Source organism: Magnolia sinica, chromosome 2, assembly GCF_029962835.1.
Source record: "Magnolia sinica isolate HGM2019 chromosome 2, MsV1, whole genome shotgun sequence".
NCBI classification, from domain to species: domain Eukaryota; kingdom Viridiplantae; phylum Streptophyta; class Magnoliopsida; order Magnoliales; family Magnoliaceae; genus Magnolia; species Magnolia sinica.
Window position 1 is genome coordinate 26971734 of NC_080574.1, and position 22207 is coordinate 26993940.

Below are 22207 nucleotides of genomic sequence, written 5' to 3' on the forward strand. Positions count from 1 at the left end.
AATCCAAATCTTAAGTGGACCACATCACATAAAACAGTAGTGATTGAATGCCCACCATTAAAAACTACTTGGGGCCACCTAGGGCACACCGTAATGTTTATTTGCCATCCAAGCTAGATGAAGTTAAAATACAAATATCATGTCGATCCAAAACCTTTATGGCCTCAATCACCACAGTTTTCAGTGGTGTGGTTTACTTGAAATTTGAATCTGAACAGTGCCCTAAAATGATATGGAGAAACGGATGGATGGCGTGGATAGGGAATACATACATGAAGGTGGCCCCACGGTAAGGGTCGCACCGCTCTCCGGCGAGTCCGGATCTCACCTAATCCGCTTCCTTCGAAAATCGCGTCAACCCCATATGCACTCCAACGAGGAATCTCTCGACTCTTATTATCTCCTCTCTCTCTTTGTACTGGCTTCTCTCTCTCCCCTTCCTAACTGTACTACATAATTCGTCTTTTGCTTATAAAAGCCTAGCCATTGTCTCTCCAATCCATTACCAGATTCTTCAAGCAACCTCTCCTGTGACATGTCGCCCAGGCTCCCACCTTTTCCTGTCAGATCTTTCCTCTCTCAGGATCCTTGAAATTCCATAACAAGTCCCATTGATCCCATTCCATGGAATTCCTTACAAGTTCATTTTACCATTTTGCCTGACACCATCTTGGTTATCCCGCCAGACATCAATTGCGCTTGAATTTGAAGCTTCTGCCCATGTTCTTCCCATGGTTTTAAGACACTGACAAATGGGATGCGAGTCTGTGTGGACCAAATCTGGTAGCACCAGATGAACAGCCTAGATTCAGCCACGTGGCACATATGTATCTCTGTGTTATCCTCCAAACATACGGAGGACAGCTCAGCTCTATCTCAATACGGGTCAGTGGTGTTCGGTTTGAATCGCACTACAAATCTGTTCTGGCACGCTTGCAAATCTCATTAGTGCATCATGTGACTGGATTTCAGACCAACAATTTTCCCAATTCAAGTGAGTTGTGACTTAACTCAAGACCATACTATAGTCTATCAAAGCCACCAAGTCTAAAAACCATGGTTCTTGGGCACCCATGATTATGGACCCCCTCACCAATTGAACTATCACTACACAAAATGCATACTCTACTACTATTATGTCATCGTCTCAGCTATTAGTACATCCGGCAATGTGCCGACCCCAATCCATTTTTTTTTTTTGAATGCTAGGCTTGCCTCGACGGAATCCAGCCCTTATCCAACCCCAGGCCTAGCTATGCACAATGAAATGTTTCAACCATACTTTTTTAAAATTGACCCTGCAACAAGCAATGTACTCAGTCCCCATGATGACATAGCGATAGATGGATGTCTGTTTCTTATTTATTGTCAGTGACCATACAAGCTTTCATATCCCTTCTCACTACTCGAATTAAAGTATTTTTCCTCATCCTCTTTTAGATATATACTAGTACTTGTATTACTACTGACATCACCACTACTCCTAATGCTGATTTTGATACTGCTAATACTAGTACTGCTGATACCAATGGTGCTAGGACCAACACTGTAGTTGGTACTAGTGTTAATAGTATTAGTAGTATTAGTATGTTTCTTAGTGGGATCAATGCTAGTGTTAGGAGTATTGTAGTGTTGTTTGCAGTATTGGCACTGTTGTCAGCAGCATTGTAAATTAGAAAACAAGGACAGATTTTTGGGGTTCATGTATCAGTTTTCCGTAATAGAATTTTATTTAATCCGTGGTGGGGCCATGTACCTGACTCTGTTTTTCTGCAGCTTTCTTGGCACTGATTTATCAACTGTTGTTACCTAACATCAGATTGGTGTCATTTTGGAGGTCACACACTATCAAGAGACTGTATACGTGATGTATGGCTCGGATCTTATGCGCGTTTTGTCGATGGTAAGTTAGGCTGGATTAATTGACAAATGCCATATTATGGTCTGGGCACAAATTGTCTGGGTTTATACAGGGTTTGAGCCGCAGTGAGAGTAGATTCTTTGAATTCCATGCCTGCCAGACTCGTGATTTGATGATCTAGACCATTGACCTGATAGGCCTAGCCATGAATGAGAGATGCCCTTGAAGTCTCTTAGATCAGAGGGTCCTAAAACTACAATCATAGGCTTCTTTTATTAAATGTGGATCATTGTTGTATTTTCTTGGAAGTCTATCCATGGTCATCATTCAAGGGGTTAGGATCTTCCGGTCTAAGAGTTTTATCTTTTGGCATCCCAACCCCAGAAATTGTGGATCACCAGCTTGGGCTGTCAATGGGCCAGGCTTGGGCAAGCAAAATAAAAATTTCGAACATGTCCAGTCCAAAAAGTTCAAAATGGGCTGAAGCCAACCCCAGGATGGCCCAGTGACAGCCCTATCACCTGCTAATGTATCATCCCTAGGGTTGGGCCTTGGCTGCGCTAGGTCCGCCGAGCCAGAAATTGGCTGGGCCCAACCTAGCTCTACCCAAAAACCTATCAATTCATCATTTTCAAAGGTGGATGTTCCTAACCATCCATTGGGGGGGTCGCATCATCATCATCTAACCATTACTGTAATTAATTGGTGTTGGCTACATGAATCATATTTTGCCATTCCACTAACAATGATGATGCTTATAGTTAAACCATTGGTCATTGATTCTTTTCTTACTACTTCTATCCATGTTCTTCTGGGTTTTTAACCTTTTAAAGTTGTTAATTTGTACTCACTCAATCCTTCTAATTGGTGTAGTTTTTATTTTTCATACACATGATCAAACTATTTAAGTCTAATTTCTCTCTCATTCTCCATGTCACTCCTAAGTGCCCTGAATGTATTCATTTTAATTCCATGCTTCTTCATCTTGCCGGTTATCCGTCTCAAACATCCTCGATGAGTTGATTACAATTAATGAGTTTTTATACAAGTATAACTAAGTAATATAAAAACTCTTAGGTTGGTTAAAACTAGGGTCCTTATTCATGTCTTAGTGATAGACTCTTATATAAAATCAACATCGACCGCAAGGTGCATCACCCATGTTAGGCCAAGGGCCCAAAAATCAGGTTCATTTGTGAGTAAGTGGACAACATGATTGGAAACATTATGTAGGACAACGCTCACCCTCCAAACTGTTCCCATTTGTGTGGCCTAAGTGAATCATGGAAGTGTGTTATTTTAGATTTTTGTGTGGAATCTAATGATTGGAGTGGATTTCATATGATTGTTACGGCGGCCCCTATAAAAATCATGGGTGGACGTCTCTCTCCCATTGGTTTGACCCAGCAAAATCACAAGTCAGATTGATTTTTGTATCTGAGTCTAACATGGGACTAAATATCTAATGGTTTGAGTGTATATTACATAAACAGGCGGAGCCTTCCCTTTTTTGAACACTCATGAGACACCCAAACTTGATTTTTGATAAGGCCCACTGTGATATATATGCAAAATCCATTCTGACCATTAGATGTCTAATCCCAATTTAGGTCCAGAGTAAAAAATTTAAGATGACTCATAATTTAGGTGGGCAACATCAAAGAAAACAGTTAAGAGAGAAATACACCCTTGATTTTCACAGGCCCACCATGATTATTATATATAATCCACTCCAACCATTAGATGCCACACCAAAATTTAGACTGACCCTAAAAGCCCCATCCATGATTTAGGTGGGCCATACCAAGGAAACAGTTTAAAGGGTGACCATTGCTTTGTACACTGTATCCAATTATTTGGTTCACTTGACTGATGGATGGGGGTGATATTTGGGCCCTTGGCCTAACATGAGCTGATGCACCTGGTGGATGTCAGATGGATCTTACATAAACATCATGATGGAACTCATCCAAGCAAGGGGCTGCATTTGCTGTAAATTTCATATTAATTAGTTTTATTTTTTGTAAACCTCCCTATTTAAATATGAGAGTTTTCTTGGATTGGCTCCTATCTACCGTGAGCCCATCATATAAACGGTTGGGATGTTAAAGAAAAAACAGAATCAGCGACTAAGGTCCGGACTAGGGCTATCAATGGGCCGAGCCAGGTGTTATCTTGGGCCCTAGCAGCCAGGCCTATTTGAGATCTTCATTTTACTAGGCCCAACACGGGCCCATTAACAGCCCCAGTCCGGATGCATTCAGTGAAAAATTTGTACAGTAGATAAGGTTTCCAATTCCTTGGTACTGATTATCCATCATGTGGGCCGCACCTCAATTTGATCAATGGCCAAGAAAATGTATGGTCATGATCGTGAAAAAGGAAGGATCATGAAGCAGAAACCTCCAAACAAGCCTCAACTCTTATTTCCAAAATTCACATCGATCAGATGGTTTGAACATTTGATCAATGGCCCAAAAAACAATTTGTCCTTTTTGGCAATAAAAAAATACCAATAAACAAAACGGTCCACACCATGTTGTTCCCTAAATGACAATTTTAGATAATATTTAGTTAATGCAAAACCATGCTTTCTTTCTATATCTTACATTGCAGTCGTACATGGCAAGGGCCAAGATCTTTTATCAATGATTCAAGCCGTTCAAGGTGTATTTGCAATGGCAGATAAAGTTTCAACCATCACGATCAACAGCTCCAAATTTCGCATTGATCAAATGGTCAACTCAGCAATTCAACAGTATACCAAGGACCATGCCACTATGGTAAATCAAAGTAGCCATGAGAACCATAAATCTGTCAGAGTATTGAAACAGCCTCCAGAGTACAAGAAGCAACCAAAATCAATCTTGGGCCATCTTCTGCAACATCGGAGGGTAATTCCGTGGTTTGAAAGTATATCAAGGATGTCCCACACCCAGTGTATGATTAAAGAAAATTTGGAAATGTGTGGTATGGATCAATTGCATGAGAAAAGGTTTGATTATTGGATTTGGAACATCTATCATGTAAGCCCCACCATTGAGTGCTTTTAAGTCAAAATATCACTTTGATTGGATGACATGAACTGTCCGATCAATGGCAATGGAAGTAGATAATCCGTATTGATTAGATTGGAAATTTAGACCACCTTTGATTATTGGTAACTCTTAAGAATAATTTTGATAAGACAATTCTAATCATTTGATTAATGGTGAGGAAAAATGGATATTTCATGGTAATGATTCTATAAAGGTAGAGTCATTAATTTAGATTGTGCCCCCACCCTTGATTGCATGCACATCTCAAAAATCACTTTGGTCAATGATATAGACCATCTGGCTAATGGTAGGGAAGTGGCTGGTTTGGAATTATTATTTCAGAAGATGTTTGATATATCATCGATTGAAATTGTTCATTGGCCCACATGTTATCATTTGCATTCCTTGAAATTATCTCTAATCAAATGATCATAATCATCCCATCAATCTGAATATGGCTTGAAAATGGATAGTCCAAGATGATTGCACTATAAATGATACCAGTGAATTGAACCGTTCATCGTGTGGGCCCTACCTTTGATTACCCATGACTATGAATGCTCCCACACAAGAATGTGACTTAATGTGAAACTGCTAAAGTCGTTACTAGTCAAATGAAACTTAGACTATACCACCCACTAAAAATCATATAATTGCTTGACGGTTGGATTGGGGAACACAGAGATTTCCCAACTCGAGTGACTCCTTTGGTTAGTCTGCGACCATAGATTTCAAGCTAGGGCCTTAATGATAGAAAAGGAGTAGGTTAGACACCATTTTTCAAGATGTGCGGTCTTTAATTTATAAAATTTTATGATTTTTAAAAATATAGTATAATTTTAGCACTTTTATATTTTTCTGCGCTTCACATAACCTATGAAGGTTGGGCAAACAAAAATGAAAAAAAATAGAATTATTAAGTCTTATTTCATAGAATTAAGTGACTTTAGGTAAACAAATAAAATAAAATTGTAATAAATAAAATGAAATGTGACCTAACCTTACTTCACATAACCAAAGGCCCTAAGAAAAAAGAAAGTAAGCAGTGTCTACCTTTGCTTCACAGGGTTTAATTAAGACCCAAGCAAGTAAAAAGGCAAAAAATTTAAAAAAAATTAACAAATTTTATTTTAAAAAAAATATATATATAGCATCTATTCTTACTTTATAGGGTTTAAAACCTCATACAAGCAAATAAAGTGAAAGAAAATAGACAAAGGAGAATAATGTGTGTATATATATATATATATATATATATATATATATATATATATAGGTGTAGTGGATATACTTTGAATAAGTAGAGCAGAATACAACTTGAAACCGGATGTCGAAGAAAAATAGAAGACTAAACACCATCTTTCCATAAAAATAATGGATATCCTCAATCTTAATTAACCTTTCTTTTGGCTCCGGTAGCTTCTTCTTCTTTAGAATATTTGCACTTTTAGTGAGGCAGAGGGACTGCATGGTCAAGGTTTTTTTTGGCTAGGTAGGGGTTGAAGCATATTTTAACCCACGCGTTTTTTTTGGCTAGGTAGGGATTGAAGCATATTTTAACCCACGCAATCGACTTCTAGTAATTGTACTTTAACTGCTAAATTGACATGACCTTCACCCCGGTTAGTCCGAATCCCTCTAAGGACCCTTTGTGTCTGCTACCCCTCCCTAAATGAGCACCTATGTGCTCCTTAAATAGACCTTCAACCGACCCCTGATGGGCCGGTTGTAGTCCATATGTGCTCCCTTTTTTATCATTAAGGTCTCTTTGAGTCTAGTAATTATGTCTCGTGTTGTGATCAGTTGTTTTGCACAACCGGCTCTTAATGGACTTGTTGTAAAATCTATTATTTTTTTGCAAAGCAGTTGGCATGTGTGAGGATTCCAAGATTTCCTAGAGCCAGGCTGAGTAGCCCCCCTATGTTGTTTACTCGGTTTGGTGTTGGTACATCAAACCTAGTGATTGTCTCCATGAGGTCCCGGGGGTCCTTCCAATCCAGCTCACTTGGGCATTCAGTGCCTCTGGAGTCTGGTAAATATGACTTGATTAAGATGGTGTATGGCCAAAGTACCTGCATAACTTGGGTAATTGCCTATTATCTTTCACCATAGGCTCGTGGGGTCACTAATCCGGCTCATCAATCATTTTTTATTCATGCCAAGGCCCCTTTTTATCTGGACCATCTAGGTTTTCAGGTCTCCTTTTGGATCATCCGGATATGATCTATCAAAGTGATGCACATTTAGGATCTCTGAAGGGTCTCAGCAGTTTGGTCGCACTCAAATTAGGCGGGCCCTTGATCTGTTGATCTGGTCCATGAGCCACCATGATGGTCTTCCTGAGGAACACCCTACTTGACTTGTACAAATGTCCAATAGACATCTAGTTAGTCGGGCGCATTTTTATCGGAGGTTAGTTGACGTCAAAGGGTAATTTTAACAGCATTTTTAGTAGGGTGTCTACAGATTCATAAGAATCACTTTATTGGAGGATTCTATCTACTTGATCGTTGATAACAAAATGGATGGATGGTCCATGTTGATATATATCGTAGAAAAGGTCCCATCATTTATGTCTAAAATGCATGTCCACCTTTAACTTTCCATGCTTTTTAATGATTAATTTCATCTAATAATTTAAGCCATCCAATTAAAACGTTGGTACACAAAATTAAACCATGTGGATCTTGCATCTGGACCATCAATCACATAGAGCTTACACATGACTAGGACCCTATCACATGGTCTGAAAGATTTTGGTATATATCAATCTCTGTATAATTTCAGAGTATCTCTTTACAAGGAAAAATAGAGTTTTTAACAACAGTATAAGAGGCTATACATGGTTCTACAGAGATTGCACCTAAAAGGACTCAATGGAATGCTGACCCTATAATTAAGGGATTTCTATCCTTCTATACCTCAATCAGAATCACTCACGCCAACACTCCCCCTCAAGTTGGTGCGTATAGGTTTCTGAGGCCCAACTTGTCAAGTGAGTTGTGGAAGTTCTTACTGCACACTGCTTTTGTTAGTATATCTGTTAGTTGGTCTTCGGACTTAACGAAAGGAAACCGGATTATCTTCGCTTCAAGGTTTTGTTTGATAAAATGTCGATCCACCTCCACATGCTTAGTTCGATCATGCTGGACAGGTTTATGAGAGATCTCTATAGCTGCTTTGTTGTCACAAAAGAGATTCATCTCACAATCCGGAGCAAAGCCAATCTCTGTCAAAAGCCTTCGAAGCTAAAGAAGCTCACAAAGACCCTTAGCCATTCCACGGAACTCAGCTTCAGCACTTGATAATGCCACTACCTTCTTTTTTTAACTCCTCCAAGTCACGAGGTTTCCTCCAACAAAGGTGAAGTAACCCGAGGTGGACTTTTTATCCGTGACATTCCCTGCCCAATCAGCATCAGTATAGCCTTCGACTCTTAAGTGATTATTCTTAAAAAAACATAAGTCCCTTTCCAGGACAGGACTTTAAGTATCGAAGGATTTGAACCACTGCCTCCATATGATCTTCACTTGGGTAATGCATGAATTGACTAACAACACTTACTACATAAGCAATATCAGGTCGTGTATGAGAGAGATAAATCAACTTACCAACCAATCTCCGATATCTTCTTTTGTCAGTTGGTATTGGATTTGGATACTCTCCGAGTTTGTGATTTTGGATCATTGGTGTATCCGTAGGCTTACACTCCAATAATCCAACTTCAGATAATAGGTCAAGGACATATTTCCATTGGGACAAGAATATCCCTTGATTGGATCTAGCGACTTCGATTCCCATAAAGTATTTGAGTCCTCCCAAACTTTTCATCTCAAATTCTGTTGCCAACTGCTTCTGTAACTTTGATATTTCCCCTAAATCATCTCCCATAATAATCATATCATCCACGTAGACTATTAAAGCAGTGATCTTTCCCTGTCAATGCTTTAGAAAGAGCGTATGGTCTGAATTGCTCTGATGAAAATCATATTTCTTCATTGCCAAGCTCAACCATCTAAACCATGCCCGAGGAGATTGCTTTAGTCCGTTTAACGTCCGTTGTAATTTGCATACAACTTTGGTCTCAGAGGTCGCTATATATCATGGAGGAACATCCATGTATATTTCTTCTTCAAGGTCACCATGAAGAAAAGCATTTTTCACGTCGAATTGGTGTAATGGCAAGTTGAGGTTTGCTACTAAGGATAGTAGAACTCTGACAGTATTTAACTTGGCAATTGGTGAGAACATCTCTTGATAGTCCACAGCATACACGTTGTGTATAGCCCTTCGCCACTAGTCTCGCCTTGTATCGCTCCACTGATCCATCGGCTTTGTATTTGATGGAGAACACCCATTTGCATCCCACAGTTTTTTGTCCTTCGGTTAGAGGCACGAGAATCCATGTCTCATTCTTCAGTAATGCTTCCATCTCTTCCTTCATGGCTTGAATCCACCTAGGGTCTTTCAGAGCTTCATCAACACTAGTGGGAATATGGCATGAGGAAAATTCATTTGCAAAGGTCTTGAGAGGTTTAGATAGTTTCTCTGTAGATACATAGTTGGCAATTGGATACCTCGACCTCCGTTCTTTGATTTCTGGAGAGTATCTATTAAGTGGTTTTCCACGATTGTGCCTGAAAGGGAGCTCATAGACAACTGGAGTATCCACATGGTTAGAAATCTGAGATATGGGTGGAGTGCTTACCTTAGCGATATTCTCAGGAGATGGATTATGGGTGAAGTGCTTACCTCAGCGATATTCTCAGGAGATGGGTCATTGGATACAGGGGGGGTAGAAGATGTCGTTGGCTCAGTATTTGCAAAAGAAGATGTTGTTGGCTCAGTATTTGCAGTATTTGCAGTATCTGGTTCCTCGAGGGCTGGTTGAGAAGGAACTAAAGATCCTCCAGTAGTGTTATTGAGTAGCCAATTCATCTCTTCACCACTAGTCTCCCCCTGAAGGGAAGAATTGGAAGCGGCGGGAGAAAAGAACATGTCAGATTCCAGAAACATGACATCCATTGTCACATAGGTACGCTGGGTGGAGGGAGCATAGTAGCGATACCCCTTTTGATTTACAGCATATCCCAAGAACAGACAACGAATGGTACAGGGATCGAGTTTCGTACGCTGGTTCTTAGGAAGATGAACAAAGGCAACGCATCCAAAGACTTTTGCTGGAAGCATCAACACCGTAGGTAAGTGAATGACTGTCGACAAGACCTGTAGAGGGGTCTTAAAACCGAGAATCTTAATAGGCATCCAATTAATGAGATGAACAGTTGTGGTAACCGCATCCAGCCAATGAGTGTTGGGCACATGAGCTCCTAGTAGAAGGGCACGAGCAGTTTCGAGAATATGATGATTTTTTCGCTTAGTGACACCATTTGCTAAGGGGTTTGAGGGCAAGATGTCTCGTGAAGCAGACCATGGTGTTGAAAATAATCTTGAAATCGACTGTTCATGTATTCGCCACCATTATCAGACTACAAAATTCAAATTTTAGCAGAAAATTGAGTTCGAACCATGGTATGGAAAGCTTGGAAAATGCTGAAGACCTCATCTTTATTTTTTAGTAAGTAAAGCCGAGTCATTCTAGTGCGGTCATTAACAAATATCACAAATCACCATACACCAGACATAGAGGGTTTTGGGGAAGGACCCCACACATTAGAGTGAAAGGAATATCACTTTTATTCATACTCAACGGATATGTAACTCGATGACTCTTGACTAAAATGCAAGTGTCACATGTGAAGTCTGAAATTAACAATTTCGAAAATAAATCAGGTAACAAATGCTTTAAATATCCAAATGACGGATGACCTAACCGATGGTGCCAAAGTAAAATCTGTTGTACTTTCTGGTCCCTTGGATGGTGTACATGATATGCTCGGCCCACACTCCCCCCCCCCCCTCCTCTCTTAGTATCATGCCCAATGATCTCCTTGGTGAGAATATCTTAAAGAAGACAAAAGGTAGGGTAAATTAGCACCAAACAATTCAGGTCTTTGGTAACTTGATTTACAGATATTAATTTGTAAGAAAGGGAGGGCACAAGTAAAGTGTTAGACAAGGATAGAGCTGGTGACAACTTTACGGTGCCAGCCCCTGTAACCAAGGAAATAACCCCATTAGCATTGGCAATGCTAGTGCGCCGTGGTGGGGAATGTTGGGAAAAATCCTTGACGTCAAACGTCATGTGATTCGTAGCTCCAGAATCAAGTATTTAGGTGCTCCCATCACCATAGCTACGGGAACCAAAAAGAACAATACCTGTGGTGGAGCTCAAAGAGTTAACATGAATAAAAGAGAGCTCTGGTTCTGCTGTAACCACTGCAGCCTTCCCTTGACCTCCATCGTTTCCATCACGACGCTTTCGGGCTTGGAGTTCATGCCACCAGTCAGGGTACCCGTGAAGTTTGAAACAAGTTTCATGGGTATGCTTGCCATATTCGCAATGAGAGCATTTAGCTCCGTCCCCTGTGACCTTTGGCTTAGAGTTTATCACTTGCTTGCTGCCATTTAAGAAAATGAAACCAGTGGTGGGCATCCCGACTGGTGTGTTATTTTTTCCAGCCTTTGATGCCAAAAAAACACCCGAGGACCCATTGGAATTTCCCGCCGTCATCACAGCTTGGCGAGCTGCTTCCTTGCGGACGTGAGTGTAGGCCTATTCCACCATGGGGAACGGTTGCATCTGCAGAACATCACTGCAGATGTTATCGAGGTGGTCATCGAGCCCATCCAAAAATACATAAATACGATCTTCTTGAAGCAACATGTTGTGGTGCTTGATATCCAAGGGGTACTCCATCAGATTGGGGCGGCGGAAGTCTATCTCATGCCAGAGGCCCTAAAGCTCATTATAAAATTTTTCCATGGAGCCACCGCCTTGCTTGAGCCTTGTTACTCGTCGCCGGAGGTCATAGACTTGAGAGGCATCACTGCCATCGAAATATGTAGTGGCAATGACATCCTAGACTAACTTGGCAGTAGGGAAACAAATGAAGTTACCTATGAGGGAGGAATCCATGTTGTTAATGAGCCATCCTTTTACAACAACATTGTCTGTGCGCCATTGTCAGAAGGTCTGGTCGGTCGAAGAAGGTTGAGGGAGGTCGCCATTGATATATCCCAGTTTGTATTTGCCGGAGATGTACATCTCAACGACCTGGGACCAAAGGGCATAGTTGGTGTTGTCCAACTTCTCTGATACCATGACAGATTTTGGTATATATCAAATTCTGTATAATTTCAGAGTATCTCTTTACAAGGAAAAATAGAGTATTTAACAACAGTACAAGAGGCTATACATGGTTCAACAAAGATTGCGCCTAAAAGGACTCAATGGAATGCTGACCTTATAATTAAGGGATTTCTATCCTTCTATACCTCAATCAGAATCACTCACGCCAACATGGTCTTCACACTCCTTACAGGTGCATGTGAATGGATTTATATAAATATTTCCATTTTTGTTTTTTTCCTTGGGAAATGGAGCGTTTTGGCCTTGTTCGATTGTTAAGAAAATCTATTTGTAGGTGCTAAAAAAAAAACCTAGGATAAGGTCTGAAAATAAATAAATAAATCCTATCCAATCAATATCGTGTTGCTTTACAGGGAAGGTGGAAATTGTGTTTGATTAGCACTGGTTGTTTGTGAAGTTCTAATTTTGTTTTAACGAAATTCTTATTGCACAAGTGTTAGACATGTTAAAGAGATCCAGGCCACTCATCAAGTGGGCCACATGATGCATGGAGCAACTTAAATCTTGAGCCATGCAGCCATAAAAACCAATTCTAAGTATCCAAAAAATGTTTGGAAAAATGAAAGATCTATGATCATTCTATTAGAGAAGGTCCGATCATTGATCTAAAGGATCTATCTTGTGAAGCTCACCTTTGATTACAAATCCATCTTAAAAGTCACTTTCACTAGTGTGGACGCTAGATCCTAGGGTGTAGAATCGACTCTTGCTTTCACAGATGCCTTTTTCAAATGGTTTCGCGTTATGATTGAAAGAGTGTTATATTTGCACCACTAGCCAATTCCTCGTCTCTACAATCAGCTAGACCTTATAAAAACACTAGGAGAGATGATTCAGAGATTCTCAATCCAAAGATGACCTTTTATTATGTGATTAGATATTAAAGATAAGGGATCATGGTTACAAAGAGGGAAGGTGTTAGGTACCTACTCTGTCCATACATTCATACATTCTCTATTTCACAAGATTTGACTCTTTTTTAGGGTTAAAGATCAATTCTTGTACACAAATGATGCAAAGGTATATGAAATGATGTATTGAATGCAAAGCTTGTGACAAGACTAGATTTGGGCTGGACAACCCGCCATAACTCCTAGACTTGCCAAAGCAAATGACCAATCAGCACAAATTTATGATGAGGGGGATCCAACCAAGTCGGCAAGCCATAGAGCATACATTTATATTGATCGGGTGTAAGATGCAATGTAATGTTACAATGCTGTGATGGATGAGCAAGGAGGTTGAGAAGTGAGTAAGTGTTGTACAATGCTAATGCTTAGATTTAGGTGATGCAAATTGAAGATTGAGCGGCTAGATGGACGGTAGTGTTGCAAGGATTAGATTAAGTCGCTCAAATCAAGATCTTAGGGGGCTTGGGAGGCTTTGGAATAGACTAGGCTATTCTTGGCCTGGGCTAGACTCTTTCTTATATCTCTCATTTCCTTGATGGAGGGATGGAGTGGCTAGACAAAGGCTTAAGAGGAGTGAACGAGAAGGCTTAGATTTCCTGGGATAGATTGAAATGTGAAGGGAACGAGGGAATTTATAGCCTCCAGCCTAGTTTTCTTATAATTCTTGCTAAGCTTGAGGCTAGAAAAGGTTTGGATGGTTGAGATTTAAGATTGCCGTATGAAAAAATCTCACGATTTGGTTTGAATGGTGTAAGGCGTAATTTTAGTAAAAAAGGAGGGTATTGGAGTAATTCAACTTCAACACATGCTTGAAGCTCATAAAAGAGCAAGCTCCACATGGATGAACAATTTGTAGAAGTACGGACCGAGCCACATGGCGAGAGGCACCCCGGGGGTCGCTTATACTTTGTCATTTCTCCAATTTTGGTAGGTAACTCTCCCACACATATGGGGAGCTCTGACCAAACGTTGATGCTTTGTTGTCTCCCTCTGTACTTCAATTAGACTTCAAAAGTGGGCTTGGACTAAAGTGGATCTTGGGCCTAGTTTGACAATGTGAGTTGACTGGGTAAGCTAACTCAGTGGGTTGAGTCAATGGATTGACTCAGTGAGTTTATTGGTTTTTCCTAAGGTTAGGTTTCGGGACTAGGTTTTTGTCGGGTTTGTCTGACTAGGTTGACTAGGTTTAGGGTTGGCTTGGATTATTGTTCAGGTATGTATTAGGGTTTGGATTAGGCTTGAATTAGGGTTCAAGCATGGATCAGGGTTTATATTAGGGTTTTGTCCAATCTCAATCAGCTTATCGGCCTGGGGTGGGATGTCTATAGATTTCCCTTTTTGGTAGAGGTTGCATGCAATCGAATGTTAAAGTGAGTGGACACCCCACCATCCTTGGTCAGATTTGCATGTGGTCTGGATTCATTGCCTGCCTTTGTATTTGTGTCATATAATTGCTTGAAAGTGAATGACTTGCACATATCACAGAGGTTAAGAAAAAAATATTGTGATTGTCCCCGCGTTTTCTGCAACATTATGGGCAACCAATTGCAACCCTTTCACTCATGATTGGTACTATCATTGGAAGAACTTAGTACATGCGCTTTCTGCGGCCTTATAAGGGCACAGTTTGGAGATGGAATGTATGTTGCTTCCCAGATCAACCCTAGGAGTACTTGTTTTGCTTAGTCATCAAAGCGGTCTTTCTACGGTTTTACGGGAAACTCACTACACCGACTTAAACTCGATCAAGATATGCAAATGTCCAAGACTAGGTCTGTGCAAGTGATCCTTTTCGTGAAATCTGTTGGTTTTGATACTTAGGTTACAATTTATCTTTTCTATGGTTTCCAATGGTTTCTTCTGATTGAGGTCTAGCCTATCATCTTCCTTAGCATTAGCATTTAGTACGACCATTCTGACACTTTGAGTTTAAAACGTCTGTACTTTGTGTGCATGTGGTTTTGACGGTTCCGAGGAAATCGAGAATCGTCAAACTTTATTTGATTTCGCACTAGCCCCCACCCTAATGGATTCTTTTTTCATTGTGTCTTAAGGACTTGTTCTTTCATCAATAATTAGAGCTGGACAAATTGGGTCCGATCCGGTGGATCCGACCCAATCTAACCTGATTCAAACCGATCCGACGGGCTGGATCGGTCCAGATCGGGTAGCACCATCCAAATCCGAATTCTTGTCGGGTCGAGTTCGGGTTAGACCTGACCCAACTCGACTTGATCTGGAATCCAATCTGATTGGATCCAATTTGGACCAATCCGATCCGATCCATATATATTAAGTAATATTTTTTTTAAAGCATTTTTTACTTTTTTTTTTTTTTTAATTTTTACCGATCCGGATCGTGCCAAATCCAATCCGACTCGGTTTTCCTGACCGAGTCGGACTCGAATCGAATCAATCCATTGAGTTTTCGGGTCGGTCCGAGTCAGGCGACCCGGACTCGGCATCGGATCGGATCGGGTTCAAGTCAGGCCAATGACATTTCGGATCGGTCCGAGTTAGACCCAATCCGATCTGACTCGGACCAATGCCCAGCCCTAGCAATAATTATAGCCAATTTATTTCTTAATGAATGAAGATGGACATAATAAAACAGAAGAGGCTTAAAACAATACCTATTTTTATTGATTTATAAATAATGCTCAGTATAATTGACAAAGTAACAAATAAAACTAAAGAATTTAAAAAAAAATGAGAGATAAATATTTGAATTGCCCGTATAGATAAACAATCTAGGAAAATGATCAATAGAGTATGACAAAAAATGTTTGATATTCCAAGTAGAGACTCAATTGATTTGAATCTAACAATGGAAGGCTATAGATATTTATCCTACTACAATGTTGCAACGATGATGCTGGACAATAGCAATCTAATCTAACACATCAGACATTCTGCAACATGTTTAGACAGAAGTAAAGGGGACTAAAACTACGCTATGATAGGGTAAGGTAAAAGATAAAAGACTGTAAAGATACATTACGTTTGGTGTGGGCTCTAAGAACTTTATCGTGTTCTCCTTTTATAACTTAGGCAGCAAAACCCTCACTAATTGCAAATGGTCTACATGCAAGTGGATTGCATACTAAGTAACTTAGTAAACTCTGAGGGGCTCACTGAGATTTATGTGTCTTATCCATGCCATCCATCCATTTTACCAACTTATTTTATAGTATTATCCCAAAATTGAAGCATATCTAATGCTCAAGCGGACCACACCACATGGAACAGTGTGAATTGAACACTTACCTTTGAAATCTTCTTAAGGACCATAGAAGTTTTGGATCAAGCTGATATTTGTGTTTTCCCTTCATCCATGTCTATGTGACCTTATGAAGAGGTCAGATGACAAATAATCATTACTTTGAGTCCTAGGAAGGTTTCATCGGTGGACATCATTATCCCCACTGTTTTTGGTGGGGTCCACTGTGATATATATGTGAAATCTACTCTGACCATTAGATGCGTAACCCCAGAGCTAAAAAATTAGGTTGATTCGTGATTTAGGTGGGTCACACCAAAGAAAACAATCGGGAGAGAGACATACACCCTTGATTTTTACAGTTATGCATGTAATCCACTCCAACCATTAGATGTCATACTAAAATTTATGCTTGGAGCCTAAAAGGCCAGTTAATGTTTCAGGTGGGCCATACCAAGGGAAACAATTTGAAAGGCTACCATTGATTTATACAATGTTTCCAATCACGTGGTTCAACGGACTCATGGAGGGGGGTGATTTTTGGGCCCTTGCCTTAACATGAGGTGATGTATTCGGTGGATGTATGATGAATCTTACATAAACATCACGATGGGATCCACCTAATCAGCCGACTCATTTGCTCCCATATCTTGATTTCCCATTACTCTCAAGGATCATTTTGATTGGGTGTCCCATTTGATCAATGGCCAAGAAAACGTCCGGTCATGATCAATCCTATTAGGAAAAGGTAGGGTCATGGAGCAGAACCATCCATCATACCAGCCTCACCTTTTATTTCCCATGCATTTCAAATTCACTTCGATGTGCCCTTGTTGAACATTTGATCAATGGCTTAGAAAACGATCTACCCTTGCTGTCCACACCATGATGTGCCCGACATGACAACTTCCTAAAATGATCTTACAAAATGGATGAACGGTGCAGATATAACACACGTCATGATGGACCGGTAGAACTTGGTAATCTCAACACACCATCATCAGAAAATCGGTTGATGGTATTTGATACTGTACTACCAGTACTGCAACGAGTCATTGTAGTACCACTAGCAATAGTGTTAGTACTAGAGAAGTTGGGAGTACTAGCAACAATATCTTTCTCCCATAGCACATCTATTTCCTCTCTCGCTATTATTGTACTAGTTTCTCTCCCCTTCCTAGTCATTGCCTATAATAACCTAGCCATCATCTCTCCAATCCATTGCTACATTCTTTAAGCAACCTCTTCTTTCGCATGTCGCCTATCCTCCCACCTTTTTCCCTCAGATCCATCCTCTCTCGGGATCCTTGATACTCCACAACAAGTTCCATTTATCCCAATCCATGAAATTCCTTACAAGTTCAATTCACCATTTTTAATTCACCATTTTTCCTTGAGAGCATCTTGATGATCCCACCAGACATCAATTGGGCTTGAATTTGAAGCCTCCACCCATGTTCTAGCGCCGACAAGAGCGATGTGAGTCGTACGAGTCAACTCGGATTCGGTACCACCTGATCCAATTCAACACCACGAATCACCCCCTCCCAACTCAGGTGAGTTGTGACTTGACTCGAGACCAAACTAGTCGATCCAAGTAAACCAAGGTTCTTGCACATCTACGATTATGGACCCCCTCACCAATTGAGGTATCACTACACCAAATGCATACTCTACTACTATTATGTAGGGCTGAAAGTCGGGTGGGTTGGGTTGGGTTGGGTTAGGTCAGGTCGGGTTGGTTCTCAACCCTAGCCCAAACCAAGGTTCTTGTACCTCAACCCCAACCCAACCTGAGGTTGGGAATTCTCAACCCAAGCGGGCTTGGTCGAGTTGGTCAGGTGGATACATGCTAATATTTTTGTTATTACTTTAGTCTCTTACATTCTCAATATACGTCTTCTTTTTTGTACTTCTGATTTTAGTAATTATATATGTAGTTATTTTTCGTAAAGAAATTCATTGTTTCTAAACAAATAAGCTAAAATATAGGATAACTACTCCTTTAAAAGTCATGTTGTGTAGCACACAATCTACTTGGGAGAGAAATCCAACTTAGCTTTGAGTCATCGAAAATGACATGGACCAATGAAACCCAATGGCACGGAAATTCTTGTGCCTTCAACATATACGATCCACACTCGATTATAATTTATAACTTATATATAATTTATAACTTATATATCGATCGGGTTCAAGTTGGGTCGGGCAACTCGAGACCTCCACCTGACCCTGACCCAAGTTTTATCGGGTTGGTGTTTGTGCAGCCCAAGCCCGAGACGGAACCCAATGTCAGGTCAGTCGGGTTGAACCCGCCCAACTTTCAGCCCTACTATTTTGTCATTGTCTCAGCTATTAGTACATCTCCCAATGCGCAATTCAAGAAAATTAAATATTTTGAATACTAGCCTCGCCTGGACCAAATCCAGCCCCGATCCAACCCCAGACCTAGATATATGCAATGAAATTCTTTAATTATATATTTTTTTTCTAATTAACTCTGTACTAAGCAATGTACTCATCTTCCATCGATGATAAAGGGACGGATGGAATGTCTGTTTCTTACTTATTGTCAGTAAGCATACAAGCTTTCATATCACTTCTCACTACTCCAATTAAAGTATTTCTCCTCATCCTCCTTTAGATACTAGCACTGGTATTACTACTAACATCACCACTACTCCTAATGCTGATTTTGATACTGCTAATACTAGTACCACTGATACTACTGGTGCTAGGACTAACACTGTAGTTGGTACTAGTGTTAATAGTATTAGTAGTATGAGTATGTTTCTTAGTGGGATCAATGCTAGTGTTAGCAGTATTGTAGTGATGTTAGTTGTATTAGGACTGTTGCCAGCAGCATTGCAAATTAGAAAACAAGGATGGAGATTTTTGGGGTTCATGTATCGGTTTTCAGTAATAGAATTGTATTTAATCCATGGTGGGGGTATGTACCTGGCTCTGTTTTTCTGCAGCTTTCTTCGCGCTGATTTATCAGTGGTTATTTTCTAACATATCATAATGGTGTCATTTTGGAGGTTGCATACTATCAAGAGACTGCATACCTGATGTATGGTTCGGATCTCATCCATGTTTCGTCGATGGTAAGTTAGGCTGGATTAATTGACAAATATCATATTATGGTCTGGGCACAGATTGTATGGGTGTATACAGGGTTTGTACCTCAGTGAGAGTAGATTCTGTGAATTCCATTCATACCAGACTCGTGATTTGATGATCCAGACCATTGGCTAGCCATGAATGAGAGATGCCCCTGAAGTCTCTTAGATCAGAGGGTCCTAAACCTACAATCATAGGCTTCTTTTATTAAATGTGGACCATTGTCAGATTCTTCAAGCAACCTCTCCTGTGGCATGTCGCCCAGGCTCCCACCTTTTCCGGTCAGATCCTTCCTCTCTCAAGATCGTTGAAATTCCATAACAAGTCCCATTGATCCCATTCCATGAAATTCCTTACCAGTTCATTTCACCATTTTTCCTGACACCATCTTGGTGATCCCTCCGGACATCAATTGTGCTTGAATTTGAAGCTTCCACCCATGTTCTTCCCATGGTTTTAAGACACTGACAAGTGGGATGCGAGTCTGTTTGGACCAAATCTGGTAGCACCAGATGAACAGCCTAGATTCAGCCACATGGCACATATGTATCTCCACAGCGTTTGCCAAACATACGGAGGACAGCGGGTCAGTGGTTTCGGTTTGAATCGGACTGCAAATCGATTATGGCACGCCTGCAAATCTCACACATGTACCACATGGCCAATTTCAGACCAACAATTTCATATGACTCAACTCGGATCCGGAACTACCTAATTTAGTTCGACACCATGAGTTAGTGAGTTGTGACTTGACTCAAGACCATACTATTCGATCAGAGTCGCCAAGTCTAAAAACCATCGTTCTTGCCCGCCCATGATTATTGATCCCCTCACCAATTGAGGTATCACTACACCAAACGCATACTCTGCTAGTTTATGTCATTGTCTAAGCTATTAGTACATCCGGCAATGTGCCGACCCCAATCCAAAAAAATTAAATATTTTGAATGCTAGGCTTGCCTCAACCGAATCCAGCCCTAATCAAACCCCAGGCCTAACTATGCATAATGAAATGTTTCAGCCATACTTTTTTTAAATTGACTCTATAACAAGCAATGTAGTCAGTGTCCATGACAGCATAGCTATAGATAGACGTCTGTTTCTTATGTATTGTCAGTGAGCATACAAGCTTTCGTACCCCTTCTCACTACTCCAATTAAAGTATTTCTCCTCATCCTCTTTTAGATACTAGCACTGGTATTGCTACTGACATCACCGCTACTCCTAATACTGATTTTGATACTGCTAATACTAGTACTCCTATTACTAATGGTGCTAGGACTAACACTCTAGTTGGTACTAGTGTTATTAGTATTAGTAGTATTAGTATGTTTCTTAGTGGGATCAATGCTAGTGTTAGGAGTATTGTAGTGATGTTAGCATTATTGGGACTGTTGTCAGCAGCATTGTAAATTAGAAAACAAGGAAAGAGATTTTTGGGGTTCATGTATCAGTTTTCATTAATAGGTATTTAATCCGTGGTGGGGGCATGTACCTGACTCTGTTTTTCTGCAGCTTTCTTCGAGCTGATTTATCAACGGTTGTTATCTAACATCAGATTGGTGTCATTTTGGAGGTTACACACTATCAAGAGATGGCATACATGATGTACGGTTTGGATCTGATGCGTGTTTCATCGATTGTAAGTTACACTGGATAAATTGACAAGTGCCATATTATGGTCTAGGCACAAATTGTCTGGGTTTATATAGGGTTTAAGCCTCAGTGAGAGTATGGTTTGGGGATCCTTTGAATTCCATGAATTTGATGATCCAGACCATTGACCTGATAGACCTCACCATCAGTGGGAGATGCCCCTTGTCTCTTAGATCAGAGGGTCCTAAACCTACAGTCGTTGGCTTCTTTTATTAAATGTGGACCATTTGATGTAAAGAGGGTCGCGGATAGTTACATGGCCAAGATGGATCAGAAAAAGCCTGGTCGACGACAGAAGTGATCCGGACCATCGGACCTTAAATCAGGCGTATCTCGCAATCTAGAATGAGTTATCGGAGTAAAATATATGATTTTGGAGTAGAATGAGCTACTTTAGCCAACCAACCCACTACGCTGGGTTGTGCAAGCCAGATTTGCGAAATACTACTAGATCTACGGCCGTTTCCCTATTTTAATTCCGTTTTTACTATTTAGTTTGATTATAACTCTTCATCCGTGGGGCTTTAGGAGCTGCGCGTTGTAGTTTGATTCTGATTTCTTTCTCATTGTGAATTCGTTTTTTTTTTTTTTTTCATTCATTAATCAATTTCGAATTTATTTCTATTTTCTTGCTTTCTTGCCTCGTGAAGTCTCTGTGAGGAGTCTAGAGAAGTTCCATGGATTTGGAATAATTATCCTCTTGAGGAAGATACTACTAAACCTCACATCCTTCCCTGCGTCACCATTGTTGTATTATTTTATTTGAAGTTTTATCTTTTGGCATCCAATGTCAGAAATATCTGGATCTCACCAGCTATGGCTGCAATGGGCCAGGCCTAACCCAAGCAAAATCAATATTTTGAACAGGTTTAGATCGAGTAGTTTAAAATCTGGTGAAGGCAATGCCAGGATCGGCCCATTGACAGCCCTATCACCTAATAATGCATCCTCCCTGGGGTTGGTCTTCGGACACCCTAGGTCCAGTCCAGACCATTATCAAGGGCCCAAGGCCGCCGAGCCAGAAATTGGCTGGGCCAACCTGGCTCTGCCCAAAAATTTATTAATTCATCATTTTCAAAGGTGGGTGTTCTTAACCATCCATTAATCAGGTGGGCCGCACATGCA

The 22207-nt window shown here is 40.5% G+C and overlaps 1 long non-coding RNA gene across 1 annotated transcript; it reads left to right on the plus strand.

Annotated features, from left to right (window-relative positions):
- Positions 1-494: 494 nt before the first annotated feature.
- On the plus strand, positions 495-4828 carry LOC131236781 (uncharacterized). Its single transcript, XR_009166875.1, has 3 exons — positions 495-885; positions 1777-1903; positions 4478-4828. It is a non-coding gene; the product is annotated as an uncharacterized LOC131236781 (long non-coding RNA).
- The last annotated feature ends 17379 nt before the right edge of the window (positions 4829-22207 follow it).